At 45.7% G+C, this 13,055-nt stretch overlaps 1 protein-coding gene and 1 long non-coding RNA gene across 7 annotated transcripts in view; both read left to right on the forward strand.

Annotated features, from left to right (window-relative positions):
* LOC106146656 overlaps window positions 1-1,405 on the forward strand; it is a 5,297-nt gene extending 3,892 nt beyond the window's left edge. Inside the window, exon 2 of the long non-coding RNA XR_001231190.1 lies at window positions 498-1,405. This is a non-coding gene — a long non-coding RNA (uncharacterized LOC106146656). The remainder of the gene's footprint in view (window positions 1-497) is intronic.
* A 6,221-nt stretch (window positions 1,406-7,626) lies between these two features.
* Window positions 7,627-13,055, forward strand: part of Irf6 (interferon regulatory factor 6) — a 29,957-nt gene continuing 24,528 nt past the window's right edge. For 2 of the 6 annotated variants that reach the window (XM_013504473.1, XM_013504475.1), the window contains exon 1: window positions 7,678-7,719. The gene's annotated coding sequence lies outside the window, so the exon portion shown is untranslated. Of the gene's footprint in view, window positions 7,720-13,055 lie in introns of all 6 variants that reach the window. The other 4 variants (XM_005404530.2, XM_005404526.2, XM_005404529.2 and 1 more) reach the window with 4 other exon arrangements.

Genomic DNA, 13,055 nt, shown 5'->3' on the forward strand with positions numbered 1-13,055 from the left:
GGCAGTGCATGCCTGTAATCCCAGCTACTAGGGAGTGTAAATCTGGAGGACCGCAAAGTGAGACTCTATCCAGAAAATAAATAAAATTTCTAATCACCAACTGCAGATTTTACCCAAACATTCAAGGTAAATAGGAGCCACCAAAGACACCACTTCTGTGGAAATTTGCTTTGGCTCAGCACTGCGCCCCACTGTTGATGTTTTCATAAAGCTGCTGGTAGGCTGTCCTGGCCAGGTCTAGCAACATCTCCTACTCCCATTTAGATAGGAGGCGGCTGGGGCGGGAAGACTCAGGAGAAATGCTCACGCAGCTGGCCAGCCCGGAGCCCATAAATGGACATCTGGCTTCTCTCTGGTTCCCAGATAAAAGGTGCAGTTGCCTAGGTCAACAAGAGGCTGTTTGCAAAATGTCACAGTGTACTTTAAAGCACAGTATAATATGGCTATGACAATTTTTTTTTAAATCACACCTTTTTTTTCTTTTATCATTTTCCAAGTGCCCCAGCTTCTCTACCCAGAGGCCACTGATTTCTTGGCGTTCTTCCAGAGCTGTGCGTGAAGAACTATGCTCAGGAGCCCTTGGAGAGACTCGCTGCCTCCTGGTTTCCACATCTTGGTGGTTCAGTGCACAAGGCTGGACTGTTCTTAGGTTCAGAGAAAAATGTGCCCCAGCCCCACCCAAGTCTCCGCCTTGGTTCCCTGACTAATGGAAACGAGCGCCTTTTCTCTCAAAAATATTTGGGGCGGCCTTGGACAACATAACAGGGGGTCCTTGTGAAGATTTAACCCGATAACCAGGAACTGAACCATTTTCCATGCGTCGAATAGGAGTCTCAGTACAAGTTCACACCAAGCAGATGCGCGCACCGTGAAAGGCCCAGAGGACAGTGGAAGACGCGGTGTGCGCCCCAACTTCCCAGCTCCCTCCTTTGGGCCTCCCTTTCTTCTCTCTGAGGTTTTCTTTTTACCTCCGCTCACAGGCACTCTGTATTTTCAGGGTTAAAGGTAATCCAGGAAATATGCCTCTGTATTTACAAAGACATGTTAATAGAGTAATAAGTTACTTTTCCTTATGTACTGATAAATTCCGCAAGATGCCCTAGGATAATGATTTCAAGGGCTGGGAAAGGATGGCTGTCTCTTAGGAAGAAAATATCAGACCAGGAATGGCACTGCACACCGGTAATCCCAGCACTCCGGGAGGCTGATGGAGGAGGACAGAAAGTTAAGCCCATCTTGGGCAGTTTAGAGCCTGAGCCGGACCCTATCTCAAAATAAAAATATAAAAAAAGGGCTGGAGCGTGTAGCTTAGGGCAAAGACCTGGATTCAATCCACAATCCATAAAAACAATTCAGAATATTCGAAATGCAATTAATAATTTTTTTTTTTTTTTTTTGTCTTTTTGAGACAGAGTTTCACTATGCAGTTCAGGCTGGCCTTGAACTGACTTTGTAGCCCCAGCTGGCCTTGAACTTGCATTGATCCTTCTGCCTCAGCCTCCCAAATGCTGGGATTACAGGCATGTGCTACCATGCCCAGCCAGTGTTTAAATTTCTGTTTCATGGGTGTTTTTTTATTTTACACTTTGTTGGTTTAACATGTTCTGCTGTCTCTACATTTCTCATGAATTGGTTGCTGGATCTAGAATTTTGTTAAGACTTTGCTTTAGTTATAGTATTTCTTCCCACCTTAAGGTATATAATGTCTGATTTCCTTTTTTCTGCAGTTACTGAACACTGATGCAATGTTTAAATTCATTAGTACATTCTCACTCTATTTTAGGAAACAGAATTCTAATTCTAGCAGTTCTTCTTTACTTACTGACAAATATCTCTCTTACACTTTGCTTCTTTAGTGGTACAGTTTATAGAAAAGAATAAATACTTGATTTTTCCTCTCCATTTAACTTTGAACACTAGGAGTTAGTCGGGGTGTAAAAAGAATTAAAGTGTGTTGTGTACATGCACCAATTCCCCACAATAAATGTGATCATTACCTGTAATCATTGCATACTAAAACATGTGCTAATAAAGTAAACATTTTTAAAGAATAAGTTGTTCGATAAGTCTTCTAATATGTCCAATCAAGTTTGTGCTTTTGTTTTTAGTATCATTTTAAACTTATGGAGTTATACAAATGGATGTGTTTTAATCCTTTAAAATATGGTAGTATATAGAGTTTGAATGAGATTACTTGATGTGGAACCATATTTTTAAGAAGCCAAAACCACTTTTTGATGCAAACTATAGAGAGTAAGCAGGGGCCCGTCTGAGACTCAGCAGAGCCAGGGGAGCAGGGTTTGGGACTGCCCAAGGCTGGAAATGTGTGCTCGCTCCTGTGGTAGTGAGGCACCTCTGAGTGGGAGGCTTCTCTCACCCAAACGCAAGACCTTGATGATGAAAATTCAGACATCTGAGGTTCAGCTTTGGGGAGATTCCAGGGAAGAGGTGTGTGCGCACACACATGCACACATGAGCGTGCATACATGGTTTTGTGTATTCTCCTAGTGATCTTAAATCGGTTTCCTACCTACAAGACCAGCTCTTCCACCACATGTATACACACAAACCTCTCCACATCCAAACCAATACAACCTCTCCCTGAGACTGCTGGCAGCCATTAGGCTCTCCCTGAAATAATAAAATTAGCTTAGCTATTCTTTCAAAAAATATGTACCAAACTCTCGCCATGTGCAGTGTGCTATGTGGCAGCTCATGCAAGGAGAAAGACAAGATCCATGCCAGTTCCTTCAAGGAATTTGAAGTCCTAACTGGGTATAGATGAGAGCACAGACAGTCACAGCGCATGATAATGGGTCAGGGGCTGGCCAATGCCAAGTACCAAGGAACCAGCCGGACAGTGTCTCCCAGCCTGGACGAACCTGCTCTCAGGTGGAGCGTTTGCTGAGGTGGCCGTCATTTAACACTAGTATTGAACTCAAAATCCATGCCAGGTGTAGTGGCACACACCTGTAATCCCAGCACTCAGGAGGCTGAGGCAGGAGGACTGTTGTGAGTTTGAGACCAGCCTGGGCTACAAAGTGAGCTCAAGGCCAACCTGAACTGCATAGTGAAACTCTGTCTCAAAAAGACAAAAAAAAAAAAAAGATGAGTCTCGATTTTGGGCTGTATGAGTTGTTTCTGTTGACCACAGGGACAACGTGTGTGAAGACAGCATATAAGGCTTCCAGCACAGCAAGAAACTAGAAAGTGGTGTGATTATTGGATTCCACACCACTACTGTACATGGAGAAACAAGCTTTTTAGGTGGAACAGATTTTAGAAAATGAAATTGTGTCTGAGAAAAGTTTTATAATGTGTTTTACATAATGTAGACATGTAAAATATTTCATTATATTTATTATTGTTTTTATTAAAATATTATTATTTTATTATTAATGGCCCCTAGTCTTTCTATTCATCTGTACCCATAATAAGAACTCATCGCTAAACCCAGAGCCTGGGATATGGTGACCTTCAAAGAATAATTTTGTTGGAATTATCAGGGATGGATTTACAGTGGTTCTAGCCTACCACTGGCAGTAATTTATCAGTTTAAATTAAACTGATTGAGAATAAGCCTAAAATGCTGTGTCAGAGTGGAGAAGAGTGTGTTGTTCCTTCTGCTGGAACGCTGGTAGATCTACACTCTGTTTGTTGTATTTTCTGGCAAGGTCTCAGCATGTCCACATTTACTCCCCTTTCAAACACTAAGCAGTTACTGTGTCCCAGATATGACGTAGGAGAACAGGGACTTAAAGCTTAAACCTCAGACTTTTCCTTTAAAATCTTGTAGTCCAGTTGGGAGTCAGATTGATTAGCAAGCACTACATCGCTGTGAGCGAGGAGGTATATAAAGACTTGTGGGGTTGGGCGTGGTGGCGCACGCCTGTAATCCCAGCACTCAGGAGGCTGTGGCAGGAGGATCATTGTGAGTTCAAGACCAGCCTGGGCTACAAAGTGAGTTCAAGGCCAGCCTGAACTGCATAGCGAGACCCTGTCTCAAAAATAAATAAATAAATAAATAAATGAAGAGTTGTGGGAACCCTGGGGACAAGGATTCATTCATTCTGCTCTGGAGGGGATGGGGCATCCAGGGGATCTGAGAGAGGAGGGGTGCGCCCAGGGTCTCCTGGGTGAACGAGTAGGGAAGGAGCATTCTTGGCAGAAGCAACAGGGTGGGCACAGGTGTAGGTGTCCACGATGATCAGGTGGGCAGACAATCGAGGCACTGAAGAGACAGGTGGGTGAGGGGTTGGTTTATGAAAGGCCTCGTAAGCTTTGCTGAGAAGCTTAGGTCCAGTTCCATAAAAGGCGAGGAGCTGCTGAAGGATTTCAAAGAGGGTGTGTGATAAGATGAGGGCTTTAGATAAAGCACAATAATGCCTGGTGTGGGTGACAAGGCTATTAAATCTGCCTTTCCAGTGCCTTCCCTGAGCAATTAGTTTGTGTTATGCTGTCCATCAAGACTGGAGTTGCTAGCAGAGCTGAAATGCACACACCTGTAATCCCAGCTAGTAGGGGTCTGAGGCAGGAGGATAACAAGTTTAAAGCCAGCCTGAGGTGCATGGCCTGGTTCAAAACACAAGTTTTCGTGCCAGGCGTCGTGGGACACACCTGTAATCCCACCACTTGGGAGGCTGAGGCAGGAGGATCGTTGAGAGTGCAAGACCAGCCTGGGCTACAAAGTGAGCTCAAGGCCAGGTGAACTGCACAGCAAGACCCTGTCTCAAAAAGACAAAAAAAATTTTTTTAAAGTTAGAAAAAAAGACAAAAACTTCTCAGGACACACATTGTGTCCAACTTTATTTTTGGCAGTGCAGGGCCTTGTGCATGCTAGGAAAGCACGCTACTATTGAGCTACCTCTACTTTGAAAAAATTAAGAATTATAGCTAGACACAGTGGTGCATGCCTATAATCCCAGCACTTGGGAGGCTGAGGCAGGAGGATTACCATGAGTTTAAGGCTACCCTGGACTACATGAGACCCTGTCTCAAAAAAAAAAAAAAAAAGAAAAGAAAAATTAAGAATTACAGTATTAGGGGCTGGGGATTTAGCTCAGCGGCGCAGCGCCTGCCTGGCAAGCACATGGTTGTGAGTTTGATTCCTGGTACCAGAAAAAAACAAACAAAAAAAAAGAATTACAGTATTAAATGGAAGGGGCTAGGGATTTAGCTCAGCGGCACAGTGCCTGCTGGCAAGGGCGAGGTCGTGAGTTCTATTCAAGGTACCAGAAGAAACAAAAACAAAAACAAAAATAAATGAAAATGGATCTATATTTGCTAAAATCCATGTTCTCCCATGTTTGGTTGTTGGCAAATCTCCCCCCAGTGTAACCAATATCCCAGCCCTACCTACTGAGCCTACTACCTCTGGTATGGTAGGCTTCAGCAACCTTAATTTTTTTCCTTGGGCAATGATTTACCTTAAAGTTAGGGACAGCTTTTCTTCTTCAGATGGTGAAGCCCCAAAAACATTAGATTTTCTCAGACTTTCTGTAATAACCATACATTTCATATAGGATTTTCTGTTCCCTTCCTGTGCATTTTCATTTATCCTTAAGTTCTTCATGCATTTAACTAAGTTGAACTACAAGTGACATTTATTAAGTTCATTATACATTTTTCTACATTGAAAAATTCCACAAAAGGAAATTGCAAAATTGTTGACAATTTAACTTTGAGTGCCATGCGTTCTATCCCACTCTGCACACTGACAGATTCTCTAGTGCGGTCTGAAGACACAGGTAGGGGGGCTGCAGCCAACAGACGTTAGGATACTCTGTCTTCTAACCCTAAAGTAACTGTAACTCTGGTTCCTTTGATGGCTGAGGTTGTTGGTGATGAATGTGTTGGGGACAGAGCAGGTTCAAGCATACAGAGACGATGGTGATGGTTGAGGATTGTTAGCTGAGCCCCAAGGGTGGGAATTGTTTTTTAACCACACAAGAATATACCATGGAACTAAGGTTGGCTCTTTGGAAACAAAAAGGCCTTGAAAAATCATCAAAAGAAGTCCAGAGAAATCTGTACTCCTGATTTAAAATGAAAACACTAGCCTCTCTCTAAGAAAAGGTAGGAAAGGTTTATTTCCTAGGTAGAGTATATTGTTTGATGAACAATCATTCTTGAAAATCACCCCTGTGCTCCAGGGTTTAATTAAAATAACTGAATCTCTTTTGTAACGTAAACCCCAATGCTGCCTGGTGTCCGCAGGATTCGATGGCCTCTTCCTCTGGGGGGCTGAGTCTCCATTCACCCTAAGTAGTCTCTGCTGACGTGTGGCTTGCTGCGGGAACCTCCTCCCTTCCTGGTTCTCTGTAGTCATTATGCTCAGCCTCAGCTCTGCCGTGCCAGAACTACCTCCTGTGCGTAGCTCTTTCGGGTCCAAGCTGTTCGGTGCACATGCGTGGCCATTTCCCCAGGCCTGGCTGACATCGAGGAGCATTGGCTGGGAAGAGGCCTGGGCACTGACCTTCTGGTATCCCCAGAGCCAGCCTCATGTCTGATGCTATCTTGGCCCTGGGTCACCAGTATAGTCTTCCCTGTCTCATGGGCAAGCTCATTTCCTCATCACAGCTGTCTGTTGAGGCTCTGTCTGGCTGCCCTAGTTCATCTGACACGTTCTGCTGAGTCCGACCTCAAAGAGACGAGGGCAGCAGCACCTGACACAGCCTATAACTGTGCTATTGAACACTGTTTGCTTTCTGAGCCCTGGTTTCTATTAAGTTACACTGAGTGGACCAGAAAGGGTAGGGGGGAGTTGGCTCAGGAGCTCCCAGATGAGTGTGCAATGTGTGGTACAGGGGTGCCCGTTAAGTGTGTATGTGTGTGTGTGCATGTGTGGATGTGCACATGTGCACTGCTGGGACAGGAGCAGGCTGGGAAGACTCGGTCCTGAGAACACATTCCTCTGAGAGCTAAGCCTATATTCCTAAGATAGTATGGAATATATTAAAGAGAAGTTGTGGATGGTGGGGAAATTTAATAATCTCTCGCTAATCTGGCATCACTCATCTAAAAGTCTTGAGCTTCTGGCTAGTTTGAGCACAGACTTTGCGAGTCTCACCAACAGTAGCCACATAGAACATTTCTGTAAGTTCTGACAATTGCCTCATAAGTCAGATATTCATCTCACTGTAGGTGTGCCAGAAAGCCCTAGCACTGCCCACCAGGGACCCTGGAAATTCAAAGAGAGACAGAGATGTGTTTTGACCTATCATGAATAGATTAGTTTGGCACAACCCAGTTAGTAAATACTGAGCATCCCCTCCAGAGTAAAATGTTACATTTCTTCCTGCGGCCCAGTTTATGGTCTGTTTGGGGAAAGCAGAAGGGTACAGCTCCTAGAAATAATGAGGAGCACAGATTCTGCAGGCTTGCGACGGGGCTTTACCTCCCCTGGTTACCACTGTGAGTCTGGCTGCTTTAGAAGTGCTTATGTGTTCTCCTGCACGGTCCCATGCAGCAATAGCCTAGCTTTGGACTCGGAGTGGGGTTTTCTCCTCGTGGCCAGGGTCTTTGGTTGAGAGGAGAAGCTGTAGCAGCTGGCACCCCTTTGGTCCCAGTCCAGATCTTGGGTTGAAATGGTAGCTCCGGGCTTTACTATTTACCAGGTGTTTCCGGCCTAGGAAAGTAGACATAGGCATGTTGGGAGAGAGAGGGCGGGTACTGCGCCTGGAGACCTGGGTGCCTTATGCTGAGGAATCATCTGAAAAGGTAAAACAAAAGCAAACCGCTATGTCTAAGTCTGTACTGGGGGAGGGCAGGTACTGGGCTAGGGTTGGGTTAGAAGTGGTTGGCTGGCTCCTGGGAGAGTGAAGTAGGTAAGACTTGAAGTTCCCTTGTTTTCTATAAGACTGTGAGAAAAATTGCTTTTAATTATGTTAATTACAACAACAGAGCCTTTCACTTCTCAGGAGAGCTTTTCATCTTCAAAGGGGCTTCATGATAGAGCATTAGCGGTTGACATGAAAGTCTCTGGAGTTGGAGAACTGAAGTCAGAGGGGCCCTAGCTGTGTGGGCTGTGGCTGAGCTGCAGCCTGCAAAGCCAACGCCCAAGGGGTGATCTTGCTTCCACAGAGGAGCAGGTTCAGGTAGGGGTTCGTATGGCTGGGACAGGATTGGAGGGGCCTGAGAATGGAATGCCAACCTCAGTGTAGTTCCCCTAACTCCCTAGTTTGGGGTTTTTAGATAAAATCAAGGACTTCTAGTTGAGTTTGAATCTCAGATAACCAATACATGATTTCTGAGCGTGTTCATGTATTTGTGATTCATCTGAAATTCAAATTTAACTGGGTGTCCTGCATTATTTGCTACATCTGGCCTCCCTACCCTGGATGCTCTCCTCTCCAAACACAAACACCCTCCTCCCGGTTCCTGTGAGACAGACTCGGCCTGGAGAGGTCAGCAAGTCAGGGCGTGTTTCCCCTGGGGCACAAGGAACAAGGACGCAAAGACCTGCTGGGCCCAGTCTTTCCCACCCTCTTGCGGGAATGTGAGAAACTCCTTTCAGCTCTAGGGGTTGCAACTCAGGGGCTGGACAGTTGGACAGAGAATCCAGCCTCCCCGACTTCCTTTTTGCCTTGGAGTTTGGGAGCAAAGCAACATCAAAAATGGGGATCTCCCAAGCTCACCCACTCTCCCAGCCGCCTTTCCTTCCCTCCATTCCCTTGCTCACTGCGTAAGGAAGCCCCTGTGACCACCTGCCCCCGTTGCTCCAAACTGTTGGGATGGAAATTCCTCTGTGACAAAAACCAGAGAGAAATGGTCACTGGGCTGAGATCAGCTTCCTGCCCAGGCAGAGGAATCTGGGCTGCCAGGACGCGTCTGGGCCTGAACTAGAAATGCTGCAGTTTTCTCTGGCTGGGTGGGGAGAGAGACAAGCTGATACTTGCCGCAGCACAGAGCAGTAACTGGGAGGTTGCCACGTCTGCTTCAGCCAGAGCGAAACTCTCAGGGCCTCCAGACTTGGACAGGCTCGTAGAGAAGTTCCCAAGCCCCCGAACCCTAAGCCCAGCTCTTAGGTTCTGTCAGGGTCAAGGACAGGGCAAGTTGCCATCTTCACACCCCCAGGACAGGCAGAGGGTCACACACATTCACATCCTGTGATATACCTCAGGCCTCTGGGCAAGATTAACATTCCAGATGCCAGCCCCTGGCTCCTCTGCATGACCTCATGGAAAGGCATGGAGTCAGCCGGGCCAGGTGGGGCTGCTTCCTTACTCACTGGCAGCTTTGGGATGGGGGGCGGAGGGAGGGGTCTTTGACAAGCTAAAATTTTAAAATCCCCTGACAAACTTGAGAATGAAGCCATTTAAGGAAAATGCAAGTGCCCAAGGGCTGACTAACTAGTAATGCTGTGCAAGGGGTTCCAGTGAATCAGCCCCAACTTTTCCTCAAGGAGGGCATTCTGGGAGGATTCCAGAAAAGCTAACATTGTTCAAGTGCTCGCAGGGAACTGCACTGGAGAATGACAGCAATAACTTGCCCTGTGAATTTCTGCAGTTGGAGAAGCATGCCAGTGTTTCCGTCCTGCTTTCTTCTAAGTTGAAAGGGTGCATGAACAAAGTTCGGTGCACTAGGCTCCTAGGCTCCATCCAAACCACTTACCTGCTCGTTAAATGTTCGTTGAGTGGCTGACTAGAGAAGGGAGGAAGTGGGAAAGGAAGGTGAGAAGGAAGGATGGGTCCATTTTATTTCACCTGTGATCTAGTAGAAATCCTGCCTCTTATTCTAGAAGCTTCCAATGCTTGTATCATATTTCCTCTGGTCCCATTTTTCTAGATCTACTGTTTCTCACCTTCTACTTCTATTTATGCAGCAGCAGACCCAACTCTGCCAAGAATGTTTTACAGTGAACTAGAGCAAAGAGAGCCTCGAAGTTTGCTGGCTCTCCCAAGGGTCCTCCTTACTTGGCACCTGGCCAGCATGGGTCTGATGGGTCCTTCTTTGGATTTGAAAGGCTGGAGAGCAACTGCTGCCCCTAGCAGCTGATCATTAGGCAGATGTCATTGTGCTGGGGAGGGACAGGTGGCATGTGGGCTGCCTCATCTTTGATTCCTCAGTCTGAACAGAGAGAGAGAGTGATCAGTCCCAGGCAGTGGGATCAGAAGCAGGATCAGAAGTTTTCCTGGGGACTAAAACCAGCCGCAGCAGCCACACACAGGACCCTGGTAATGTGTGGACAGCCCTGGGTTGGGGGTGACTGATATCTGGATGAAGAAATCTTTACTCTTATTTCAGCTCGATTATATATCACATTGTCTTTGTTGTTGTTTTACTGAGGATTGAACCAAAGTCCTTCACAGTGAGCTATATCCCCAACCCTTTGTAAAATTGCAAAACTATGAGACAGGGTCTCACTAAGTTGCTCAAGTCAGGCTTAAACTTGCAGTTCTCCTGCCTCAGCCTCCTGGAGTGCTGGGATCACAGACATGCACCAGTGTGCCTGGCATGCATCAGCTTATCTTGATGTAAAATATTAATATATTTTGAAGTTCAGAAGTGTGGACTTAAACCTGACCCTGGCCACTCTGCTTGTAGCCTTGTGGGTTGTCTTCTGTGACTCTGTGTTTTCTCAAGTGTAAAGCAGAAATGCTGATATACTGCACACCTACTCTGTGCCAGGCCTGAGAATTCAGTGGCAAACAAGACGGACAAAGGCCCCATTCCCTTGGGGCTTATTTACACTCCAGCCCTCCATGTCTTATACGACTATCATCACAGTGAGGCATCTTCTCCCTCTAGAGAGAAAGCACACTTGCTGAGTAGCTGTAACTCTTACCATTTTTAGACACTTTACTTGTTCAATCTACACAATATTTTTGTTTGTTTACCTGAAACCTTTTAATAACCCTTTGCTGTGAATGAGAGAAAGTCCAGCTCTTTGATATGATATTCAAGGCCTTCAGGGTCTCTCTTGCCTAATTGATCACTGTGAATGCTACATGCCAGTCAATCTGTGTCCTGACCATGCCATGAGCTACCTCTGAACCATTTCACTTTTTTTTTTTTTTTTTTTTGGTACTGGGAATTGAACTCAGGACCTTGCACTTGCCAGGCAGGTGCTGTGCTGCTGAGCTAAATCCTCAGCCCTGAACCATTTCAATACAGTTGCCAAAAAAAATTTTTTTTTTTTTTTTTAACCAGGAATTGAACTTGGGACCTTGTGCTTGCCAGGCAGGCACTTGTACTCCTGAGCTATATCCCTGGCCCACCAAAAATGTTTTTTATGCTTCTATTTTTCTGTCCAGAAGACTTATATTGACTTTTAAGGATTATCTTAACCACCCTTCCCCTTTGTGAAGTTTTCTTGTGAGGAAATGCTGAGAACCACATGGTCTGGAGACCCGCAAGATGCCAGGGTCCATTGAAGACTTTAGTTGGGCCCAGGTTCCTCCTAGCTGGTAACAAGGTATAAAAGGCCTCAGTTTTCCCAATAAATGAAGGCAAAGCATAAACATTAGGTGAGGTAATATCTGTAAATGAATTTAGATAATATATTAACACAGTAATATTCCAATTGGTGGAAACTTCACAAAGGTAGATCAGCAGGTACATGGTGTATTCAAGGAAGATGAATTCAATATGGTTCAAAGTGGGGGAATGATATGGAATATGGTTTGAAAAGTAGGTTAGGGTTCAAAAGAGGCCTTCCAACCAGTTTCCCTGCCTGGTGCTTTTGTCCCTTCTGAAACACAACAGCCAGAGTGGTCTGCAAGCAGGCTGAGCCTTATCACTCCTCTGCTCCAAAGCCTGCAGTAGGACCTACCACCCTGGGTAAGAGGCAGTCGTTAGCTCTCAGATCTCACATCCCAACACTTTCCCTGCTCAATTCATTCTGCTGCAGACACGCTGACCTCTCTGACTCCTCTTTGTCAGTCAAGCATGCTCCTACCACAGGGTCTTTTCACTTGCCAGTCCCTCTCTCTGAAATGATCTTCCCTCTAAAATCCACATCTCCCTCCATCCCGTTCTTGAGTCTCTACTCAAATACCATCCTTGTTCTGGTGAGTCTGTTGGAAATGTTACTGTACCCACGCTGCCCGCTAACTGCCTTCAGTTGCCCCACTCTTAGGAAGGACCACCAATAGCACACTTTATTTATTTTGTTCATTGTCTCTCTCCTCCACCAGGACATAGGTGTCACGAGTGCAGAAACCGTTACCTATCTTGCTTATGGCTATTTCCTCAGCATTTAGAACAGAGCCTGGCACCAGGTAGTCACACATGCACATTTATTGGGTGAATGAATAGAGTGTTTTTAGTCAATAAACATTAGGAAATCATGAAATGTTCTTGAGCTGGAGAGTGCTGAATCAGAGATCCTGAGGGCTGAAGGATAGATTGGGGTGGGGCTGGCAGCTGGGATTGAGGTGATCACAGTAGTAAAAGAATGCATAAATGGGAGTTTAAACAGAGGGCTTGGGTAGGGACAGAAGGAGACAATAAGGGGCAGGAAGTTTCAAAAGGGCAGGGATTTTCTCTGCTGTATAGTAGATGCTCAATAAATATTTACTCAGTGTTGAACAAAAGGATAGTGTTTGTTATCTCATACAGGATGGGTCCAGAGTTCTGGTCAGGATCTGTCTTAGAAAGACTTCAGTCCCTTTTGCTCCTGAGGATTCTCCCAACCAGGACATACAAGAGCTAAACATTGAATTCTTGGGGTTTTTTTTTGGTACCAGGAATTGCATCAGGACCTTGCACTTGCCAGGCAGGTGCTGCACTGCTGTATATCCCCAGCCAACTGTTGGGTTTTTATGTGTATCTCCTTTCCTTCTTTGGCTGGGCTAACCCTCCATAGGCGTCTTAAAGGTAGCTTGTATTCTTGCATCTTAGCTCAGTCAAAACTAGGATTTAAACTCTAGGAACTGAAGCGGATTTGAGCTGCCAGTGCTAGGGGCAGGGACTGCATTGGAGCACCCCTTTGCATTATGGAGCTAAAGCCATAGGTAAAGTGGAGAAATTAGTGAGGATGGGAGTCCAGAGGACGTCTCTGAGCAGTTCAGAGCCACTCTTAATGTGGAAATCCCTGTGGACACCATCTCTAC

The sequence above is a fragment of the Chinchilla lanigera genome, unplaced genomic scaffold, assembly GCF_000276665.1.
Source record: "Chinchilla lanigera isolate Chin_1 unplaced genomic scaffold, ChiLan1.0 scaffold00088, whole genome shotgun sequence".
Classification (NCBI taxonomy): Eukaryota; Metazoa; Chordata; class Mammalia; order Rodentia; family Chinchillidae; genus Chinchilla; species Chinchilla lanigera.